This window comes from Bos taurus, chromosome 19, assembly GCF_002263795.3.
Source record: "Bos taurus isolate L1 Dominette 01449 registration number 42190680 breed Hereford chromosome 19, ARS-UCD2.0, whole genome shotgun sequence".
Classification (NCBI taxonomy): domain Eukaryota; kingdom Metazoa; phylum Chordata; class Mammalia; order Artiodactyla; family Bovidae; genus Bos; species Bos taurus.
Genome location: NC_037346.1, coordinates 16,813,521 through 16,837,264, shown reverse-complemented (window position 1 = coordinate 16,837,264; position 23,744 = coordinate 16,813,521). Strand labels below are relative to the sequence as shown.

The following is a 23,744-nucleotide window of genomic DNA, read 5'->3' as shown; positions in this document are numbered from 1 at the left end:
CCCACTCCAGTATTCTTGCCTGGGAAATCTCACTGACAGAGGAGCCTGGCAGGCTACAGTCCATGAGGTTGCAAAAGAGTTGGACATGACTTAGCAACTGAAAAAACACAAAGTACAACTAGTTAGGAGTGGTGACCTTTTCATCCACTTGTTTTTCCTCCGCATAGGCTGAGTGCCAGGCTCTGTGAAGGGAGCCAGAGGAAACAGGAACAGCTACCATGGAGAACAAGCCTAGTAGGTTTTCAACCTTTTCTGTGTTGCAAAGAAGCCAGTTCTGACTCCAAGTTGGAAACTGCTTGGCTTGTTTTTCATCGCTTTTGTTATTATAATGATCCATAATGGCTTGCTTCAAAGGACTCTGTCCCTCTGCCTGACTGTAAACTAAAGTGTCTTTGTTCAGCTCTGAGAGAGATAATCTGACCTTGCCCACCTTTGAATAAAGGAGATTAACACACCCCTTTCAAAGGCTGACCCTTCCTGGAGAAGTGTTGCCAGACTGAAGACCTTTTTACTTTACTTCCCCATTGCCTCTCCCTCTCTGTTCTGCCTTTTGACTTTAGTTCTGCATTGCCTCTCTCCCTGGTTCTGTAAAAGAACCTGGGTTCCAAACCCAGACAAATTTGTATTCCTTGCCTCAACATGTGTCTCTTGGATTCATTGGCCTGTTGTGTGAGCTTGGACTCGGTAGTACAGCCTCTGCACACCTTGGAGAAACCGGTGAGTAATCCACCTCTCTCCTCTCAAAATGAACATTTAACCATTTGATTGAAGTTTTGCATGAAATGATAAAGATTTTTGATCTCCTTTTGGGCCTATCTGTAAAAGTGCTAGTGGCCTAGGGACCTGCAATTAAAGATAGAGGTGATGGGAGCTGTGGATGAGCAAGAAAGCAGTCACATGGAGAGGAAAACAAGGCAGAAGCTGAAAGGGTGTCTCAGTTCAGTTCAGTCGCTCAGTCGTGTCCGACTCTGAGACCCTATGGACTGCAGCATGCCAGGCCTCCCTGTCTGTCACCAACTCCTGGAGCTTGCTCAAACTCATGTCCATTAAGTCAGTGAGGCCATCCAACCATCTCATCTTCTGTCATCCCCTTCTCCTCCTGCCTTCAATCTTTCCCAGCATCAGGGTCTTTCCCAATGAGTCAGTTCTTCGCATCAGGAGGCCAAAGAATTGGAGTTTCAGCTTCAGCATCAGTCCTTCCAATGAATATTCAGGGCTGGTCTCCTTTAGGATGGACTGGTTGGATCTCCTTGTAGTCCAAGGGACTCTCAAGAGTCTTCTCAAACACCACAGTTCAAAACCATCAATGCTTCGGCCTTCAGCTTTCTTTATGGTCCAACTCTCACATCCATATATGACCACTGGAAAAACCATAGCCTTGACTAAATGGACCTATGTTGACAAGGTAATACCTCTGCTTTTGAATATGTGGTCTAGGTTGGTCATAGCTTTTCTTCCAAGGAGCAAGTGTCTTTTAATTTCATGGCTGCAGTCAACATCTGCAGGAATTTTGAAGCCCAATAAAGTAAAGTCTGTCACTGTTTCCATTGTTTCCCCATCTATTTGCCATGAAATGATGGGACCAGATGCCATGATCTTAGTTTTCTGAATGTTGAGGTTTAAGCCAACATTTTCACTTTCCTCTTTCACTTTCATCAAGAGGCTCTTTAGTTCTTCACTTTCTGCCATAAGGGTGGTGTCATCTGCATATCTGAGGTTATTGATATTTCTCCGGGCAATCTTGATTCCTGCTTGTGCTTCCTCCAGCCCAGTGTTTCTCATGATGTACTCTGCATAGAAGTTAAATAAGCAGGCTGACAATATACAGCCTTGACATACTCCTTTTCCTATTTGGAACCAGTCTGTTTTTCCATGTCCAGTTCTAACTGTTGCTTCCTGACCTGCATACAGGTTTCTCAAGAGACAGATCAGGTAGTCTGGTATTCCCGTCTCTTTCAGAATTTTTCGAAGTCTATTGTGATCTGCACAGTCAAAGTCTTTGGCATAGTTAATAATGCAGACATAGATCTTTTTCTGGAACTCTCTTGCTTTTTCAATGATCCAGCGGATGTTGGCAATTTGATCTCTGGTTCCTCTGCCTTTTAGAAAAGGAAGCCTGGCTTGGAGAATTTTGAGCATTACTTTGCTAGTGTGAGAGATCAGTGCAATTGTGAGGTAGTTTGAGCATTATTTGGCATTGCCTTTCTTTGGGATTGGAATGAAAACTGACCTTTTCCAGTCCTGTGGCCACTGCTGAATTTTCCAAATTTGCTGGCATATTGAGTGCAGCACTTGCACAGCATCATCTTTCAGGATTTGAAATAGCTCAACTGGAATTCCATCACCTCCACTAGCTTTGCTTGTAATGATGCTTCCTAAGGCCCATTTGACTTCACATTCCAGAATGTCTGGCTCTAGGTGAGTGATCAAACCATCATGATTATCTGGGTTGTGAAGATCTTTTTTGTACAGTTCTTCTGTGTGTTCTTGCCACCTCTTAATATCTTCTGCTTCTGTTAGGTCCCCACCATTTCTGTCCTTTATTGAGCCCATCTTTGCATGAAATGTTCCCTTGGTATCTTTAATTTTCTTGAAGAGATCTCTAGTCTTTCCCATTCTATTATTTTCCTCTATACCTTTGCACTGATCACTGAGGAAGGCTTTCTTATCTCTCCTTGCTATTCTTTGGAACTCTGCATTCAGATGGGTATATCTTTCCTTTTCTCCTTTGCTTTTTACTTCTCTTCTTTTCACAGCTATTTGTAAGGCCTCCTCAGACAGCCATTTTGCTTTGTTCCATTTCTTTTTCTTGGGGATGGTCTTGATCTCTGTCTCCTGTACAATATCATGAACCGTCCATAGTTCATCAGGCACTCTGTCTATCAGATTTAGTCCCTTAAATCAATTTCTCACTTCCACTGTATAATCGTTAGGGATTTGATTTAGGTCATACCTGAATGGTCTAGTGGTTTACCCCACTTTCTTCAATTTAAGTCTGAATTTGGCAATAAGGACTTCATGATCTGAGCCACAGTCAGCTCCTGGTCTTGTTTTTGCTGACTGTATAGAGCTTCTCCATCTTTGGCTGCAAAGAATATAATCAATCTGATTTTGGTGTTGGCCATCTGGTGATGTCCATGTGTAGAGTCTTCTCTTGTGTTGTTGGAAGAAGGTGTTTGCTATGACCAGTGCGTTATTTTGGCAAAAGTCTATTAGCCTTTGCCCTGCTTCATTCTGTACTCCAAGGCCAAATTTGCCGGTTACTCCAGGTTTCTTGACTTCATACTTTTGCATTTCATCCCTATAATGAAAAGGACATCTTTTTGGGGTGTTAGTTCTAAAATGTTTTGTGGATCTTCATAGAACCATTCAACTTCAGTTTCTTCAGCATTACTGGTCAGGGCATAGACTTGGATTACTGTGATATTGAATGGTTTGCCTTGGAAATGAACAGAGATCATTCTGTCGTTTTTGAGATTGCTTCCAAGTACTATATTTCGGACTCTTTTGTTGACCATCATGGCTACTCCATTTCTTCTAAGGGATTCCTGCCCGCAGTAGTAGATATAATGGTCATCTGAATTAAATTCACCCACTCCAGTCCATTTGAGTTCGCTGAAATGACAGTGGTAACACTTCTCACAGGGCCGTTGGAAGACGGAAAAGATGACAGACAGGAGGGCCCTACTTCTGTGTCTGTCTCCACTGGATCTTTGGGCTCCTCCTGGACAGAAGAAGCGTTAGGTTGCTCAGTTGTGTCTGACTCTTTGCAATCCCATTGACTGTAGCTCTCCAGGCTCCTCTATCCATGGGATTCTTTAAGGAAGAATACTGGAATGGGTTGCCATTCTCTTCTTCCAGGGGATCTTCCCAACCCAGGGATCAAATCTGGGTCTCCTATATAGAAGGAGATTGTTTACCTTCTGAGCTACTAGGGAAGCCTCCTCCTGGACAGGGACCTTGCCTTTTATCACTGCATCCCTAGCATCTATGGTGCCTGACACAGAGGAGGCACCCCCTAAATTCATTTGAATAACAGTCACCAGAGTTGAGACTATCTGAGAGTCTACTGAATAAATTAGGGAGGCAGGTAGGAGGGAGGAAGTGGCTTGATACTCTCCCAAGGGAGGTGACCTATTAGTGTAGGAAATGCCTACCTTACCCAAATAGATGTCTTCCTAAAACTCTATCTGTGTGTAAATTGAAGTCTGACAAGAAAAATCCTATTCCCCTAATGACTTTGATGATTTCAGAGAGGCTTTGCTTTCATTTCCTCTTGATTTAAAATGGGCAGTTGCCTAACATATTGGCCCCTAAAGCATTTTTCCCTATAAAGGAAGAAATGCTCAGAGAATCAGCTCTTAAGTGTACCAGTAATGATGGGGAAGAAGGGAAGGATCACTGGTTAACCTTTTCATTTCAAGAGACTTTGTCATTTCCCAAGCAGAGACCCTTCAAATATCTCAAGGGACTCACTCACAGAGCCTCAGGTAGGAGGAGGGGCAGGAGAGAGCCTGCATCCGGGCTCCTGAATTGTGATGCTTGTTTTATGCTTAAGGAAAGCACAGCCTAAAAAGATGAAGTGGCCTGTCCAAGGCCACACACAAGTTCACTGTGGAGTCAAAGGCAGTGACCTTTCCACTGGCTTCCATAAATAAGTGCTCAAAGTAAAAACGAGGTGACTTATAATCTGGAAAATCCTCCTTTTTGCTCCCTACCCCTTGTCAAGCTGTGCTGGGAGGCAGTGTTTGTAGAGGAAGGATGGCAGCAGCTAGACACACCTGATTCAATACCCCAGCCCTGCGTCCCAAGCTGTGAGGGCTTACTATGAACCACCAAGGCCCCAGTGTGTCCCCTTACCCGCCCCTCCATCCAGGGTCTGTCTGGTCTCCACTTGTAGGGCAGTTGGACCCTGCTCCCGGGCTGAGCATTGGGAAATGAGAAGAATCCAGAGAAGGGTTGCCATGGCAACAGGAGAGCAGTGGCTGCTGCTATGCAAGGTGATCTCTGGCTTCACACACGTCAGAGAGTTTGCTTGTTTGCTTCCCACCTGGGACTCAGAGCTTCCAGGTACACATTGCGGGAATGCGAATGCCACTTTGTCCCTTCTCTCCCTCTCCTGGGGCGCCCCCTGGGCTTTGGGTACCACCTGCCATCAAACTCCCCTAGGGAGTGGCCAGAGACAGTCTGGGAAGCTGCTTAGGTTTTTCAGCCTCTTTCCTCACTGGATAGTTGTCATGTCACATCTTAGAGCTGGGAAGAGTTGCAGTGATCTTTTTTGGTACAAGACTTTCATTTGATATGTAGGGAAAGTGAAGCCCAGAGAAGGCCAATGACTTGTTGAAAAACACACTATAAACATGAGTGTCTTAGTCTGTGTGGGCTGCCCTAACAAAATGCTAGAGGTTGGGTGGCTTAAACAACTAAATTTGTTCTTACACTTTTGGAGTCTGGGAATTCCAAGATCAAGGTCCTGGCAGATTCGATTCTGACGGGGCTCTCTTCCTGCTTGCAGAAGCTGGCCGCCTTCTCTCTGTGTCCTCACATGGCCTCTCCTGAGTGCATGGACATGCAGAGGCAGTAGACTCCCCCATGTCTCTTCATATAATACAAGGGCACTAATCCCATCATGAGGACCTCACCCTCATGACCTCATCTAACCCAAATTACCTGCCAAAGGTCCCATCTCCAAATACCACCCCACTGGGAGTTGGGGCTTCAACCCTAACTGGAGTGTGGGACACAAATATTCAGTCCAAAAGAATGAGGAAGGACCATAACTGGAACAGTTCAGTGCTTTTTCTGTGTCAGACTTTACTTTTCTGGGCTCCAAAATCACTGCAGATGGTGACTCCTTGGAAGGAAAGTTATGACCAACCTAGATAGCATATTCAAAAGCAGAGACATTACTTTGCCAACAAAGGTTCATCTAGTCAAGGCTATGGTTTTTCCTGTGGTCATGTATGGATGTGAGAGTTGGACCGTGAAGAAAGCTGAGCACCGAAGAATTGATGCTTTTGAACTGTGGTGTTGGAGAAGACTCTTGAGAGTCCCTTGGACTGCAAGGAGATCCAACCAGTCCATTCTGAAGGAGATCAGCCCTGGGATTTCTTTGGAAGGAAATGATGCTAAAGCTGAAACTCCAATACTTTGGCCACCTCATGCGAAGAGTTGACTCATTGGAAAAGACTCTGATGCTGGGAGGGATTGGGGGCAGGAGGAGAAGGGGACGACAGAGGATGAGATGGCTGGATGGCATCACTGACTCGATGGACATGAGTCTGAGTGAACTCCGGGAGTTGGTGATGGACAGGGAGGCCTGGCATGCTGCGATTCATGGGGTCGCAAAGAGTCGGACACGACTGAGCGACTGATCTGATCTGATATTGCTTCTCTGATGCATGTCAGAAGGGCTCTTTAGAGACTGCCTAATAACTGGGTAATTTTGGCCAAGTCACTTCTCTCTGGAATCAATTTACCATTCTGATAAATGAGGGATTCAAATTCACAATTTATAATTCTCTCCTTTGTTTACAGAAATGACATAACCTGCTATATTTTTCTTTTAATCTTTTGGCTGTGCTGCACGGCATGTGGAATCTTAGTTCTCAGACCAGATATTGAATCCATGCTCCCTGCATTGGCAGTGCAGAATCACCAGGGAAGTTCCAACATAAGCTTCTTGATGACTCAAAAATGGGTCAGAATTAGACTCCCAGATCAAATCCTATGATCTCATTAATTTTTCTTGGTGTTAGTACAGAAGTAATGTCAGTTTGCAGAAGGTTATCAACATCTTAGCTATAAAGACTCCCTCCTTATAGTGGCTAAACATAGACAAACGCCTCCCACTGGTTATTCTGGTTCCAGCCCAACCGCCCCCCCATCCACCCACACAGACAAACCTCTCGACTTATCTTCCTAGGACCCACATCTGGCCAGCCATTCTCCTTCCCTCTGAGCATCCTCTTCCCCTTTCCTCTAAGCAGCATCATACCAGCAACCTTTGTCATCACCCCTCTGCTTCCTTGTGACCATGATGTTTCTAGAACACGCTTGGATATCTCCAACTTTGTATACATGGATCCCTCCACTTTTGCTCACCCCACTTACCCTAATTCCCCTCATTCTTCAAGAGCCAGGGTGGGTATGTCCCTGCCACTCCAAGGTCACCTCAGCACTTAGAGCTTCTGTCTATGGGAGCTTTTTTCATACCGCATAATTATTGTTTGTTATCCTCCTCTCGCACCAGGATATAGGCTTTTAGGGTGAGAATGAGGTCTTGTTTTCCATTGGTTCCCTCACCTAACCCTGAGCAGGTACTCAGGTAGGGTTTGCTGAATGAATGAATAAATCTGGGGAGCTGTTTAAAAAGATTTTTCAAGCTCAAGTTGTGAGTGTCAGTTACTCATTGTGTTTACCAGCCTGTCTGTTCCTTTTATCAGGAGGCCATCCCGAAGAGGCTCATGGGTCTGAGAGTCAGAACACCCTCAAATGAATTCTTATTCCTGGAGAAGTCATTCCTCCTCCTTGGTGTTAGCTACAATGAGAGGTTTGGGTATAGTGATCCCTAAAGTGTCTTTTATCTTTAATTTCCAGTAATTCCAAGATATCCAGTCAGCAGTCAACACATAGCAAATATAGTAAGTCACGGGGAAGGAGAAAAAATACTCTTAAAAGAAAATAGCTGTGCTGGGTCTTTGATGCTGTGCATGGGCTTTCTCTAGTTTTGGCAAGTGGGGGCATTTATTTAGTTGTGGTGTGTGAGCTTCTCATTGCAGTGGCTTCTTTTGTTGTGGCGCATGGGCTCCAGGGCACATGGGCTCAGTAGTTGTGGCACATGGGCTTAGTTGCCCTGAGGCATATGGAATCGTCCTGGACTAGGGACCGAACCCATGTCCCCTGCATTGGCAAAGCAGATTCTTAATCACTGGACTACCAAGGAAGTCCCCCTAAATACTCTTGATTTAAAGTTTATTTGTGGCTGAATCTTGGGAACAAGGGCAGTGACATGGTAGGTCTCAACTACAGGGGCCCCAAACAACTGTCCAGCTGAGCAGGAAGGAGAACATAGAGAGATCACAGGTCAAGTTCATGTTGGTTATCTAAGGCAGGTTGGAGCAGGCAGGTGGGGCCAGAGGTCAGTGTCAATTACTAGGTTGGCAAGGCTGATCCAAGAGCAGATAATGTTGGCTTCTTGCTCACCAACCCTCCTATGATGGTACGAGGGCTGTCAAAGGCCAACATTGACTTGACTTGAGCACTGCTCTTGACTTGAACAGCTTCATCATTTACTCATAGAAGTTATCTTAGCGACTGTCAACTCACTGACTATCTGGATAAAATTCAAAGTTTTAAGCTAGTTTCATGACTACAGAATTCTGGAGCATGCACGTTCAGTTGCTCAGTTGTGCCTGACTCTTTTGCAACCCCATGAACTGTAACCCAACAGGCTCCTCTGTCCATGGAATAGTCTAGGCAAGAATACTGGAGTGGGTTGCCATTTCCTACTCCAGGAGATCTTCCTTACAGGAAGGTGGGAGGATTCTTTACCACTGAGCCACCTGGGAAACCCAATAGAATTCTGGAGAAAGATAAAACTCTTCAGTACAGCATTCAAGGCTCATCATTATCCCTTTCTTTATAGACTCTAAGCTCTCAGTTTCCTGGAGGCACTATACTCTCCCATGCCTTGATACCTGGACATGTGCTCCCCTCCCTTTTTCTCTGTTCTCCAAGTCAACCCTTATTCATGACTCAAAACTCGGGCATCATCTCTAGGAAGAAGTCTTTGATTCTTCCTCCCTCAAATCTAGATTGGGGAACCTATCATATGCTCTGATAGCTCCCAGTGTTCTCCCTGGTAACATCCATTAAAATGTCTCTTATTTCATTGCTTTCATTAGGAACATGAGTTCCTTGAGGGCACGAACTCTTACTTGTTCATCTTCAGTGCAATAATCAATGAAAATATTTTTGAGTGAATAAATGGATGACAAATAAAAAAATGGAATGTAACTTTCAAGGTCTAACTATAGTATTTATATCAGCACAGGACAAGTATGCAATTGGTCCATGAGTCCTTGAGAACCTTGTATACTCCATTAATGAATAGTAATGAGAAATGCTTGCAATTAGCGTACTCTTAGTTGAATGGGAAATGCTGTGGGTGGCAAATGTGTTCACTTTCAGTGTTTTATGGACTAAGCATTCCCTGTTCTTACACAATTTAGCAAACGATGTGTATAAACTCAGGTGGCCATAGGGTCTCCCCCAGGTCCTTCTGATTTAGCATCTTTACATGGTAATGGCATGTGAAGAGAGACGTTTTGTTTTGTTGGGAGTCTGTGTGTTCTTCCATGCTGGCATTTCTTTCAGGGAACTCTACTCATTAGGAGATACATTCTTTCAGAGTTCTGTTAAGCAGTGAGGATGCCAAAGGCTCAAAGGCAGGTGTGAAGGGCAGGGAGGGGAAGGTGCACAGAGGGTGAAAATGCATAATAAACAGGATAAACTCTACAAAGCCCCTCGAGAAATATGCTGGTATGAAGAAGATAAGTGCCAGTGGCACTTTCCCTCTGGCATTTCTATTCCCCCTTGAGGTTCTCCCACTTTGATCTTTCCACTGTCTGCTCTGTAAAAGAATCTAACTGAAGCAAAACACAACATGCTCCAGGGCTGAGCTGGGACAAGCTCTCCAGAGAGAGTTCACGGGAGGAGCAACAACTGCACCTTGGCGGCCCTGCGTTTGCAGCCTGCAATGCAGGAGATGCGGGTTCCATCCTTGGGTTGGAAAGATCCCCTGGAGGAGGCATGGGAACCCACTTCAGTATTCTTGCCTGGGAAATCCCATGGAGAAGAGGAGCCTGGTGGACTATAGTCCATGGGGTTGCAAGAGTCAGACACAGCTGGAGTGACTTAGCACGCACATGCAGGCACAGGGGGGTTCATGCTGATACCTGCTCTCATTCATGCCTGTCGTCAGGGGGCCCTGCTCCTCCTTGTCTCTGACTCAACTGTGAGTCAAATCAGAGCCTTCTTTGGGGGTTTCTCGGCATCATTGACATGGGCTCAGTTTTCAGAAAGATCTTTACCAAAAATGAAGGGGAACTGACTAAGATGAGACTGTTAGTACTGTTAGTACCGCTAACAACAACCAAACACAAAACAATAATATAGCTGAGATAGAAGAGTGCAGAACTCCTGTCCATTACAGTTAGGGTCCCAGAAATTGCCTCATTTTTCTCTAAAGGAATATGCTAGTACCCACTTCATCTAAGTCTTGGATGTTATCTTCTCTAACTCTGTCTTTTCAAGGGACACTCAGTGTCTGTGCTTTTAGGCTTCCACCCAAACTGACCATTGCAGCATGAGAAGGAATGCTGAGAAAGGTGGCTGATTATATTCTCTGAGATCCCCTCTGGGCTATGTGTGCTATTGCAGATACTCTTCTTACAGTGTGGCATAGACTCTCCTCCATCAGGGTGTGGAATCTTTGTTTCCTCTACTTGAACCTGGTGGACCTTTGTAACTGCCTCGATTAGTAGGACATGGTGGTAGAACATTGCAAGATTTTTGAGCCTAGGTCATAAAAAGTGATACGGTTTTCCACCTGGTGTCAATATGGACTTTGGAGCTGGCTACTCTAAAGCTGCCAAGTTGGAGAGACAAGACAAAGAAGCCACATGGAAACAGAAAGAGCTGCCCACAGAGCCCGAGCTGACAGCTGTTGAGTATTCCCAGCATCAACCACAGTGAATAAATCTTCAGATGATTCTGAAGTCCTGGAGGCTTCTAACTGATGACCCAGACATCAAGGATCAGAGAGAAGCCTGTTCTTGCTGTGCCCTGTTTGAATTCCAAACCCTCAGATCCAAAAGCATAATAAGGGGTTGTTTTACGACCATTAGATTTTTGGGCACTTTGTCATGCAGCGTTAGATATTCAGCATAAACAAAGAGAGAGCTTTCCACTGCCTTGCTGCTGTGCTGTTTGTCCTAAACTCCATCACTGTCTACTTTTCACCTTGCAACTGACCCTTTGCACCTTACATCTCTTGATTCCTCCCCCATTGAAGACTTCATTATGCCCCTTTATTTGGATGTTGCTTTTTTTGGCCACCATCTTTACTTTTCCTCACTGATGATAGCTTCTGCTTGTGCTTTGCCTGCTTTCTTCCTCTGCCCTCTCTTTCCTTGGTCTTAGCTCAGGATCCTCTGCCATGGCACAAACTTTCCACAGGAGGTCTTGGGTTGCAGTCTGATTACCGGGCACTGGATAGTGTATCGGTATCAGTTCAGTCGCTCAGTTGTGTCTGACTCTTTGTGACCCCACGGACTGCAGCACACCAGGCTTCCCTGTCCATCATCAACTCCCGGAGCTTACTCAAACTCACGTCCATCGAGTCAGTGAGGCCATCCAACCATCTCATCCTCTGTCGTCCCCTTCTCCTCCTGCCTTCATTTTTTCCCCAGTATCAGGGTCTTTTCCAGGGAGTCAGTTCTTTGCATCAGGTGGCCAAAGTATTGGAGTATCCAATGAATATTCAGGGCTGATTTCCTCTAGAATGGACTGGTTGGATCTCCTTGTAGTCCAAGGGACTCTCAAGAGTCTTCTCCAACACCACAGTTCAAAAGCATCAATTCTTCAGTGCTCAGCTTCCTTTATAGTCCAACTCTCACATCCATACATGACTACTGGAAAAACCATAGCCTTGACTAGATGGACCTTTGTTGGCAAAGTAACATCTCTGCTTTTTAATATGCTGTCTACATTGGTCATAGCTTTTCTTTCAAGGAGCAAACGTCTTTTAATTTCATGGCTGCAGTCACCATCTGTACTGATTTTGGAGCCCCTCCAAATAAAGTTAGCCACTGTTTTCATTGTTTCCTCACCTATTTGCCATGAAGTGATGGGACAGGATGCCATGATCTTAGTTTTCTGAATGTGGAATTTTAAGCCAACTTTTTCACTCTCCTCTTTCATCAAGAGGCTCTTTAGTTCCCCTTCACTTTCTGCCATAAGGGTGGTGTCATGTGCATATCTGAGCTTATTGATATTCCTCCCAACAATCTTGATTCCAGCTTGTGCTTCATCCAGCCCGGCATTTCACATGATGTACTCTGCATATAAGTTAAATAAGCAGGGTGACAATATACAGCTTTGACGTACTCCTGTCCTGATTTTGAACCAGTGTGTTGTTCCATGCCCAGTTCTAACTGTTGCTTCTTGACCTGAATACAGCTTTCTCAGGAGGCAGGTCAGGTGGTCTGGTATTCCCATCTCTTTAAGAATTTTCCAGTTTGTTGTGATCCACACAGTACTAGGTTTTGATGTAGTCAGTAAAGCAGAAGGAGATGTTTTTCTGGAACTCTCTTTTTTTTTTTTTTATTAACCAATGGATGTTGGTGATTGGATCTCTGGTTCCTCTGCCTTTTCTAAATCCAGCTTGAACATCTGGAAGTTCATGGTTCATGTACCGTTGAAGACTGGCTTGGAGAATTTTGAGTATTACTTTGCTTGTGTGTGAGATGAGTGCAATTGTGCGGTAGTTTGAGCATTCTTTGGCATTGCCTTTCTTTGGGATTGGAATGAAAACTGACCTTTTCCAGTCCTGTGGCCACTGCTGAGTTTTCCAAATTTGCTGGCATATTGAGTGCAGCACTTGCACAGCATCATCTTTCAGGATTTGAAATAGCTCAACTGGAATTCCATCACCTCCACTAGTGTTGTTCATAGTGATGTTTCCTAAGGCCCACTGGACTTTGCATTTCAGGATGTCTAGCTCTAGGTCAGTGATCACATCATCATGGTTACCTGGGTCATGAGGATCTTTTTTGTACAGTTCTTCTGTGTATTCCTGCCACCTAATATCTTCTGCTTCTCTTAGGTCCATACCATTTCTGTCCTTTACTGTGCCAATCTTTGCATGAAATGTTCCCTTGGTATCTCTAATCTTATGGAAAGTATGGGAAGACAATATCATTTCTTGCCCTCTTAGAGCTCAGGCTGATAATAAAACATCATAGACTGGGTGGTCTATGTAAATAAGAAACAATTATTTATCTGGATGCTGTGAAGTCTAAGATCAATATGCTAGCATGTTTGGTATCTGATGAGAGCTCTCTTCCTTGTTTGCAGACACCTGCCTTCTTGCTGTGTCCTTATATCATGGAGAAAGAATGAGTTCTAATCTCTTCCTCTTCTTATGAGGACACTAATCTCATCATGGTGGTTCCCTGGTGGCTCATAGGTCATAGGTCTTCCCTGGTGGCTCAGACAATAAAGCGTCTGCCTACAATGTGGAAGACCTGGGTTCAATCCCTGGGTCAGGAAGATCTCCTGGAGAAGGAAATGGCAACCCACTCTAGTTCTCTTTCCCGGAAAATCCCATGGACGGAGGAGCCTGGTAGGCTACAGTCCATGGGGTCGCAAAGAGTCGGACACGACTGAGCGACTTCACTTCACTTCACTTCAATCTCACCATGGTGGTTCCACACCCACGACCTTGTCTAAACCTAATACCCTTCCCAAGGGCCCCACCTCCAAACACCTCGGGGGTTAGAGTACATGAATTTTGGGGGAACATATTCAGTCCATAACATTTGGCCTCTGACTTCCCAAAACTCATGCTCTTCTCTTGTACAAAATATACTCATCCATCCTAATAGCTCCCCAAAGTCTTAACCCGTTCTGAATCAACTCTAAAGTCTTATCTAAAGATCATCTAAATGCACTTTTCATCCTGAGGCAAAATTCCTCCCCAGCTATGAATATGTGAAATTCGATAAGTTATGTGTTTTCAAAAGACAATGGTGGGCGGGCATAGCATAGACATTCCTGTTCCAAAAGGGAGAAATCAGAAAGAAGAAAAGGGTGCTAAGTCAAAGCAAGTTAAGAACATAGCAAGGTGAATACCATTGATCTTAAGCCTTGAGAATAAAGCCCTCTGGTTCAATGTGCTGCCTTCCAGACTTAATAGGGCAGTGGTCCTGCTTTCTAGACCCACTGAAATGGTGGTTCAACCCCTGTGGCTCTACCAGGCTGGGATTACACACCAAGACTCAAGGATAGGGACCCTTCTTTTAAGGCCCTGGGCAGCCAATCCGGCCTACTGAAAGCAACGCAGTGCCCTCCCTCTATTCCCTTTGCCCCCAACTTGAGACAGAGGAGGCAGCCCTGATGATCTCTGAATGGTCTTTGAAGTCATTCTTCCATTATCTTAAAGAATAATACACAATTTGCTGCCAAATGGCTCTGTGGTTCAGTCCTGTAAGAGCTAAGAAGTCAGACAACCTTCCTTCATTTCTTCTCATTTCCAACCCTTTAGGGCAACCTGGCAGTGTTTTTGCTGGGCTGGTTAAGTTCTTGGTTGACATCCATAGTAATTGTATCATCAAATGTCTGTTGAGCACACCCTTACTACTCTCTTCTGAACACATTTTCTTATTTTTTTCCCATATGGATAGGCTGAGAATTTTTCAACTCTTTAACTCCTGGTTCTTTTTATTTTTTAACAGTTCCTCCTTTAATTGGTTTCTCTCTTTTCACATTGTACTATAAACACTAAGGAGGAACCAAGCCACTCCTTCAATATTCTGCTTAGAAATCTCCTCAGCTAATTATCCAATTTCATAGCTCACAAATTCTTCCATAAAACACTAGAAAATGAACATAGTTCAGTCAAGTTCTTTGTCACCTTCTCTCCATTGTCCAACAGCATGCTCTTCATTCCTCACCAGAATGGCCTGTTACTGCCTACTGTCAATATTTCTACCAGTATTTTGTTTATAAATATTTGTGTATTGTCTAAGAAGTTGGAGCTTTTCTCTCCAGCTCTCCTCTTTTCTTTCCAAGTCTTTGTCAAAATCACCTTTAAATGTCCCTTTGTAAATATCTTGGCTTTTTTTTTTTTTTTTTTTTTTTGAGACTGTACCTCAAAACTCTCACCACCTCTACACCATTACCCAGTTCCAAAACCACTTCAATATTTTTAGATATCTGTTACAGCAGCACCTCACTTCTTGGTGCCAATTTCTATCTTACTCAGCTTGGGTTGCCATAATAAAACACCATAGGATGCCTGGGTTAAACAACAGTAAAACATTTTTCACAGTTCTGAGGACTAAAAGTCTAAAACAAAAATCATATGTTCTGGTAAGAACCTCCTTGCTGTCTTATAGACTGCCGCTTTCTCACTGTGTCCTCATCAGGCAGACAGAGCAGGCTCTGGTATCCTTATCTTATAACGACACACATTCCATCCTAATGACCTCATCTGAACCTAATCCAGAAAGGAGTACATCAAGGCTGCATATTGTCACCATGCTTATTTAACTTATATGCAGAATACATCATGTGAAATGCGAGGCTGGATGAAGCACAAGCTGGAATCAAGGCTGCCAGGAGAAATACCAATAACCTCAGATATGCAGATGACACTACCCTTATGGCAGAAAGTGAAGAAGAACTAAAGAGCCTCTTGATGAAAGTGAAAGAGGAGAGTGAAAAAGTTGGCTTAAAACTCTACATTCCAAAAACTAAGATCATGGCATCTGGTCCCATCACTTCATGGCAAATCGATGGGGAAACAATGGAATCGGTGAGAGACTTTATTTTTTGGGGCTCCAAAATCACCGCATATGGTGATTGCAGCCATGAAATTAAAAGACGCTTGCTCCTTGGAAGGAAAGTTATGACAACCTAGAAAGCATATTAAAAAGCAGAGACATTACTTTGCCAACAAATGTCTGTCTAGTTAAGGCTATGGTTTTTCCAGTAGTCATGTATGGATGTGAGAGTTGGACTATAAAGAAAGCTGAGTGCTGAAGAATTGATGCTTTTGAACTGTGGTGTTAGAAAAGACTGTTGAGAGTCCCTTGGACTGCAAGGAGATCCAACTAGTCCACCCTAAAGGAGATCAGTCCTGAATATTCGTTAGAAGGACTAATGCTGAAGCTGAAACTGATACTTTGGCCACCTGATGTGAAGAACCGATTTATTGGAAAAGACCCTGATGTTGGGAAAGATTGAAAGCAGGAGGAGAAGGGGATGACAGAGGATGAGATGGTTGGATGGCCTCACTGACTCGATGGACATGAGTTTGAGTAAATTCCGGGAGTTGGTGATGGACAGGGAAGGAAGCGTGGTGTGCTGCAGTCCATAGGGTCACAGAGAGTCGGATACAACTGGGCAACTGAAATGAATTGAACTGAAACCTAACCCTCCACAAAGTCCCCTTCTCCAAGTACCATCAAAGTAGGACTTTGACAGTGTGAATTTGGGGGATTCTTTCTTACAATAATTCTTTGTGTAACACTGGTGAACCTCATCAGATAACACTCGCCTAGACTTAAACTATCTAGACACAGCTCCATTAACTTTTCTTCAGAATGGGAGAAAGGGGACCAGACATGAAGATGATAAAGGCCGTCTGCTTCTCAGTGAAGACCACCATCCCTGGTGGAGAGTAAAACACAAATGCAAAATGTTCCTTTGGTTCCCCAGAGGAACCAACATATCAAAAGCCAGCAAGTGTTTCATCCAAAGATACCAAATTGCCGAGAAGGTTTCCAGAAGGGTTGGCAAGGGCCTGCCACAGAAGCCCCTACTTCCCCAGGAGCGGTGGACCTGAGGCATGGAGGGCTGGGAAGTGCTCAAAGCAGAGAATGTCTCTGGTACCTGAATCCCCTCTGAGAATGAGCTGGATGCTTTGGGAAGATGATGGATGAGCCTGAGTCACATAACTGGAACGAATCCAGAGGCAGGAATTAGACAATGTCAAGTCCTCTTGCTTCCCTTACTTGTTCTGTGTGACCACAGACAAGTCCCTTTACCTCCTTGAGCCTTCCTCTTTTGTAAATGGGAGAAACTCCAGCCTGCCTTATCTCCTCCTTGGGCTCTTGTGAGGATCGAATGACCATGCACAGGATGACACTTTAATTGAACATTCAGCATGTGCTGGACATGTCGCTTCCTTTATGGCACTTATTCCTCATAAAAACCCTGCAGTGTAGAGATCATCACCCCATGCCACAGCTGAGGAAACAGAGGGCAGTGGGGCCATGCAACTCTCCCAAGATCACATGGCTAATAAGGAGTAGAGTTGACATTCCAGCTCAGATTTGCCCAGCACTGAAACCCATGTTCTCTCCACTAGAGTACAGTTACTGATATTGTTCTTGTTACTGATTTTATGTCTCTTCTATGATCCATCGTGGGAACATTTTATTCTGTAGAAGGGACATGGGGGTACTCGGGCATCATGAAAGTGCACCTGGTTGTCCACCAAACCCCTCAGTTTTGACCCCGTGAGCTACGCTCCGACTGAATTAATGAGATTTCTGCAGTGCTGTCTCACAAGAAGGTCTAGACTCCTAATACCAAGGTCCTGATGGTATGCAGAACCAGAAAAGAAGGCACAGTGATGTTGATGAGAACTATTTCCGGCCCCTGCTGATGACATCATCAAGGTGAGACAGCACCCCCCGCCCCCGCCCCCGCCCCCGCCCCCGCCCCCGCCCCCGCCCCCGCCCCCGGGACACTCACCTTCGAGACGGGTGATGTGAGGCTGAGTCCCTGCAACCTACAGGGGACAAAAGAGGAAGCCCACAGTGTGGGCACATCTGGCTGGACCACCCTCCTGGACTGGAGCGAGCAGAATTTCAGCATGTTCTCTCATCCACAATGCTCCATAATTGCTTTTTCTGGCAAAGAACAAAACCCGCAGAGGGGCAGCCTGGCAGCACTGGCAAAATGAGCCACTAGGCATGCAAGCCACACTCTGCTTTCCGACAATTAGCCTGGGACGTGTGGATCCTGACCACAGAGAGTCAGTGTAAGAGGAGATGGAAATGCCAGGGCAGGGCCTCCATTAAGGACAGCTCTCCTGCCAGGCAGAGGCTGGAGGGGCGGGGAGCTCTGGCTTCTTAGCGATCAAAACCAAGGCAGGGCAATTTGCAGCAACATGGATGGATCTAGAGATGATCATACTAAGCAAAGGAAATCAGAAGGAGAGAGACAAATACCACACAATATCACTTACCACGTAAGTTCATGATGCAAATGAACTTATCTATGAAACAGAAACAGACGCACAGAAACGGAAAACAGACTTGTGGTTGCCAAGGGGAAGAAGGAATGGGGAGAGAGTTTGGGATTAGCAGATGTAAACTATTATATATAGGATGGATAAACAACAACAAGGATAAACAACAAGCATAACACAGAGAATTATATTAAATATCCTGTTATAAACCATAATGAAAACTATATATATACATATATGTATGTATGTATAACAAAGTGTTTGTTAGTCACTCAATCACATCTGACTCTGCAACCCCACGGACTGTATCCTGCCAGACTCCTCTGTCCATAGAATTCTCCAGGCAAGAATACTAGAGTGGGTAGCCATTCCCTTCTCCAGGGGATCTTCCTGACTCAGGGATCAAACCTGGGTCTCCCATTATTGTAGGCAGATTCTTTACCATCTGAGCCAGCAGGGAAGCCCATATGTATAACTAAATACATATGTAGCATACAACTACTGAATTGTATGGTGGAAATTAACCCAGCATTGTAAATCAACTAAACTTCAATAAAATAAATTTTTTAAAAGTTAAAAGGAAAAGTAAAGCCAAGTCAGGGCATTGCAAGGCAAAGACCCCAGCTCATCTCTAGAGGCAGGTTGGAAGAAGGGCTGTGAGAGATTCCATGCCTCCCAGCTGGAGGGAAGCTCAAAAAGTACAGAGTAGATCCTATGATTAGTGCTGGGAAATCCATCTTCAGGAACTGACTGATCCCCAGAATCTCCCCTGGGATCCTTTTCTGAGCACTGCATGGCTGAGTAGAAAAGAGGACTTGGAGAACCTCCTAGCTCTGTTATTTAGGAGTCTGATACTTGGGCAAGTTCTTGGCTGTGTGTGTGTGTGTGTGTGTACAGAAAGCAAGCATTGGTCAATGTAAGAGGCTTCACAGGAAGAGACCACACCATGCACAGCACTGCAAACGACTGAAAAAATACAACAAAAACATTAGTTGGCCTTTGTGAAGCCCGATGGGAATCTTATTAGATCCTTCCCTTCCTCCTTGACACTTGGTTCCCACATCTCGACCCTGACACTTACTCATCCGTGTGACGTGGCTGAGTTATTTACTCTCCCTGCGCTTCGGTTTCTTCACCTGTTAAAATGGGCATCATCCCGTGTTCTTCAGGGCCAGTGAAGGGAATCAAATGAAGTGATGTGTGTGAAAAGCGCTTGGCAACTATAAATACACTTCGGAGTTGCTGTTGATGGGGTGAGAGTGAATATCAAAGGTAGAGAAAAGCAAATTGCAAAGCAGCGTGTGTCTCCTCTTTGTGAGAATGAGGTCTGGAGGGGCTCTAATCCTTAGAGATTGTGCTTTAGGGCCTTGGGAAGATGAATTCCAGAGCCTCTGAAATGAATTGGAAATTGGAATGAGAATGCTAAAGCACTGCTGCAGTTTTATTTGCATAGGGTCAGGGAGCAGGTGCTGGGGAGGAGGGCGAGCCTGGGAGGAGGTGTCTGTTCTCCCAGGTGGAGGTGAGGGCAGCAGACAGGACGGCCGTATTCCTGGGAGCCTGGAAGGTCCCAGACAGTGGAGAAATGGGAGCTGGCAAAACATGCATGCAAAGAAGTCTCCTGCAACCCACACTAACCCTCTCTGCCTCCTCTTGAAAAATAAAAGTGAAAGTGTTAGTCACTCAGTCATGTCTGATCTTTGCGACCCCATGGACTGTAGCCTTCCAGGCTCCTCTTGACTATAGAATTCTCCAGGCAAGAATACTGGAGTGGGGTGCCATTTCCTTCTCCAGGGGCTCTTCCTGAGCCAGGCATTGAACCTGGGTCTCCTGCATTGCAGGCAGATTCTTTACCATCTGAGCCACCTGAAGCCAAACTAGATGGGCTGGGGTAGGGACTGAGCCAGCTCAAATACTTCCTGCCTGGAGTATCCTTTTTTCTTTTTGAGAACTGTAGCAGGGCTGAGTGTACGGTGTGATCAGGATGCTGGAGGTGGCCAACAAGTCATGCTGATACTGAAGAGGAATGAAGGTAGACAGCTGCTGTTACTGGTGGAAGCACAGTGGGCATGCCCATTGTAGGAGCATGCCCTCTACCCTCTCTGCACTTGTCTCTGAACCTGACGTCTTATTCAGGACAGGGCCTGGGGCGGGTCTCCACCAGCGGTACTCCTGGAGCTCTGGTGCCTGGGGCAGGGATGGGATGGGAGTGGGGCACAGGATCAGCAGGAGGGGGGTGGCTCTGAAGCTTTAAGGACAGAGCTAAACAGCACTGACTGTGAGCACGTCTGGTTCATGGCAAGAAGGGAACCTGAGAAAAGGAACCATAAGTCCCTAGATCTTGAGGCATGCATGCATGCGTGCGTGCTAAGTCACTTCAGTCATGCCTGACTCTGTGCAACCCTATGGACTGTAGCCCGCCAGGCTCCTCTGTCCATGGGATTTCATACTGGAGTGGGTTGCCAAGCCCTCCTCCAGGGGATCTTCCCAACCTAGAGATTGAACTGGTGTCGTTTATGTCTCCTGCATTGGCAGGTGGGCTCTTTGCCACTAGCACCACCTGGCACGGATTTGAAATGGGGTCTCTAAGTCGTGTGGTAGAATTGGCCAGAAATGTAGAGGGATAACATTTCAGATGCTAGGGAAAAAGAAGGAGGATGGTGACAGGGCCCTTTTTAGCACAGCAGTAAATGCAGATGTGAGCGTGCAATCTCATGAGTTTGTGAGCAGACCTACAGACTAAGAGTCCAGACAATAGAGTCCTAGTCCCAGCCTTCCTGTTTGGGCTCCAGGGGACCATGAGCCAATTTTCTGTTGATAGAGGAAGAGTCTCCTGATGGTTAAGCACCTTCTGTATGCTTAACAGGGCCCAGAGCAGTTTTTCTTTGAATCAAAGCTCTGACAGGTACAAGGAATTACCTCTATTTTACAGATGAGGAAACTGAAGCCCAGAGAAGCTTGGAGATTTTGCCTCAACCAGGTAGGTGTCTACTGGGCCAAAGAATCTGTATTCTAAGAAATCTGGATGCTCCTTAGGCAGTTGTGAGCCTAGGTCATTCATTCATTCACATTTATGCAGAGGATATTTTTGAATGTCTCTCATGTCATGAGTACCATTGAGGTTATAGCTATGAAAAAATGACCAAAACAGTCACAATGGAGTTTATGTTCTACAGAAGGAAGACACATAATGAAGAAACAGGTAAGTAAATACATAGAATATCAGATAGTGATAAATACTGTATTGAAAAATAAGGCAGGCTAAAGCTCAACACTCAGAAAACAGATCACGGCATCTGGTCCCATAGCTTCATGGGAAATGGATGGGGAAACAGTGAAAATAGTGTCAGACTTTATTTTTTGGGCTCCAAAATCACTGCATATGGTGATTGCAGCCATGAAATTAAAAGATGCTTACTCCTTGGAAGGAAAGTTATGATCAACCTAGACAGCATATTAAAAAGCAGACATTACTCTGCCAACAAAGGTCCGTCTAGTCAAGGCTATGGTTTTTCCAGTGGTCATGTATGGATGTGAGAGTTGGACTGTGAAGAAAGCTGAGCACCAAAGAATTGATGCTTTTGAACTGTGGTGTTGGAGAAGACTCTTGAGAGTCCCTTGGACTGCAAGGAGATCCAACCAGTCCAACCTAAACTCTGGAGATCAGTCCTGGTGTTCTTTGGAAGGACTGATGCTAAAGCTGAAACTCCAATACTTTGGCCACCTCATACGAAGAGTTGACCAATTGGAAAAGACTCTGATGCTGGGAGGGATTGGGGGCAGGAGGAGAAGGGGACAAGAGAGGATGAGATGGTTGGATGGCATCACTGACTCGATGGACATGAGTCTGAGTGAACTCCGGGAGTTGGTGATGGACAGGGAGGCCTGGCGTGCTGCAATTCATGGGGTCTCAAAGAGTCGGACACGACTGAGTGACTGAACTGAAGGGGCAGAAACTGCCGTGGTGGGGATGTTTGCTCTTTTATCGAGGTTGGTCAGGTAAGGCCCCACTGACAAGGGCCATTTGAGCAGAGACCTGGAAGAAAAAAGGGTGAGAGCCATGTGGCTTTTCAAGGGAAGAATCTTCCAGCAGAGGAAACAGCACGGGCAAAGACCCTGAGGCAGGACTGTGCCCAACAGGCCAAAGAAGAGTAAATTGAGGGGCTTTCCTGGTGGTCCAGAGGGTAAGACTTTGTCTTCCAATGCAGGGGGTGAGGGTTTGATCCCTGGCTGGAGAGCTAAGCTCTCACATGTCTTGGAGCCAAAAAACCAAAACATAAGACAGAAACAGTATTGTAACAAATTCAATAAAGACTTTAAAAATGTTCACATTAAAAAAAAATCTTAAAAAAAAAAGTGAATAAGTTGGCCTATGTGGCTGGAGCAGAGAGAGCAAGAAGAGAGGAGCAGTGGACGAGGTCAAGGTGGGAACAAGGGCAGACCATGTAAGGGCTTCGCAAAGCTTTTATCTTTTACTACAGATGAGATAAGGAGCCGTTAAAAGGTTGTAGCCACTAAGTGCCAGGCTTGTAAAATATGGCTTGTATTTTATTTTCATTTTACTTTTTACTTTGGATTTTGCATTGGAGTATAGTTGATTAACAATGCTGTGTTTCTTTCAGGTGTACAACAAGGTGAGTCTCCTTCTCGCTCTGTTATTAGGACTGGACTCTAGGGGGTGTATAAGAGACAAAGCAGGAAGAGCACTCAGGAGGTACTGAGGTCGTGGAACGGGAGATCATGTGGCCTGAACCCTGAGAGAAGCAGTGAAGGAAGTGAGAAGCTATCAAACTCAGGAAGCATTTTTGAGGGAAGCGCTATTTGCTAATGGAGTAAATGCGAAGTATGAGAAAAGAGAACAGAAGTTGAATCCAAAATTCAGACCTGAATCACCTAAAATGTTAAGTAACAATTTACTGAGATGGACAAGAATGAAGGATAAGTGGTTTGGGGCCCTGAGGATAAGAATTGGTTATGGATGTATTGAGTTTACCATGTCTGTTAGATATCCGCCTGGAGATACAGAATAGGCAGTTGGATTTAGGAGCCTGGAGATCAGGGGAGAGCTAAGCTGAAGATATAAATTTGGGAACTGTGAGTACACAGGTGGTATTTAAAGCCATGAAACTGGATAAGATACCCTAGGGATTAAGAAAAGATGTCTGTAGAGAACAGACTGGTAGCTGCCAAGAGAGACGGGGCTGGGGAAGGAATGGAATGGGTGATTGGGGTTAGCAGATGCAAACTTTAATATACAGAATGGATAAACAACAAGGTCCTACTGTAAAGCACGCACGAAAACTAAATTCAATATCTTATGGTAACCCATAATGAAAAAGAATATTAAGAAAAAATAATGTACATATATGTATAACTGAATCACTTTGCTGTGCAGCAGAAGTTAACAAGACATTGTAAATCAACTATGCTTCAACAAAAAATAAATTAAAAGGAAGAAAAAAAGACATGCTTTCCTTACGTTGTCAGCGATCAGAAAGCCATTTGGTTTCAGCACTTCATCCACAACTGGTCTCCCAGATGCCCAGATTCAATAGGACTCCTAGCACCCGAGACCTGGTCAGGGGGGTGACAATTCCCACGGATGCTGAAACGCCATCCAGAGCTCCTGTTACAGACTTCAGACCTCACACCCTTGCACACTTCCCTCCCTCTTACACCTTATACCCCTCTCAGGCATCCT

At 45.0% G+C, this 23,744-nt stretch overlaps 1 protein-coding gene and 1 long non-coding RNA gene across 2 annotated transcripts in view; one reads left to right on the top strand and one right to left on the bottom strand.

Moving 5' to 3' along the window:
* ASIC2 (acid sensing ion channel subunit 2) overlaps positions 1-23,744 on the bottom strand; it is a 1,206,384-nt gene that overhangs the window by 391,694 nt on the left and 790,946 nt on the right.
* Positions 445-23,619, top strand: LOC104969069 (uncharacterized). The gene is made up of 4 exons (XR_813137.2): positions 445-717; positions 15,348-17,471; positions 20,976-21,023; positions 22,666-23,619. It is a non-coding gene; the product is annotated as an uncharacterized lncRNA (long non-coding RNA).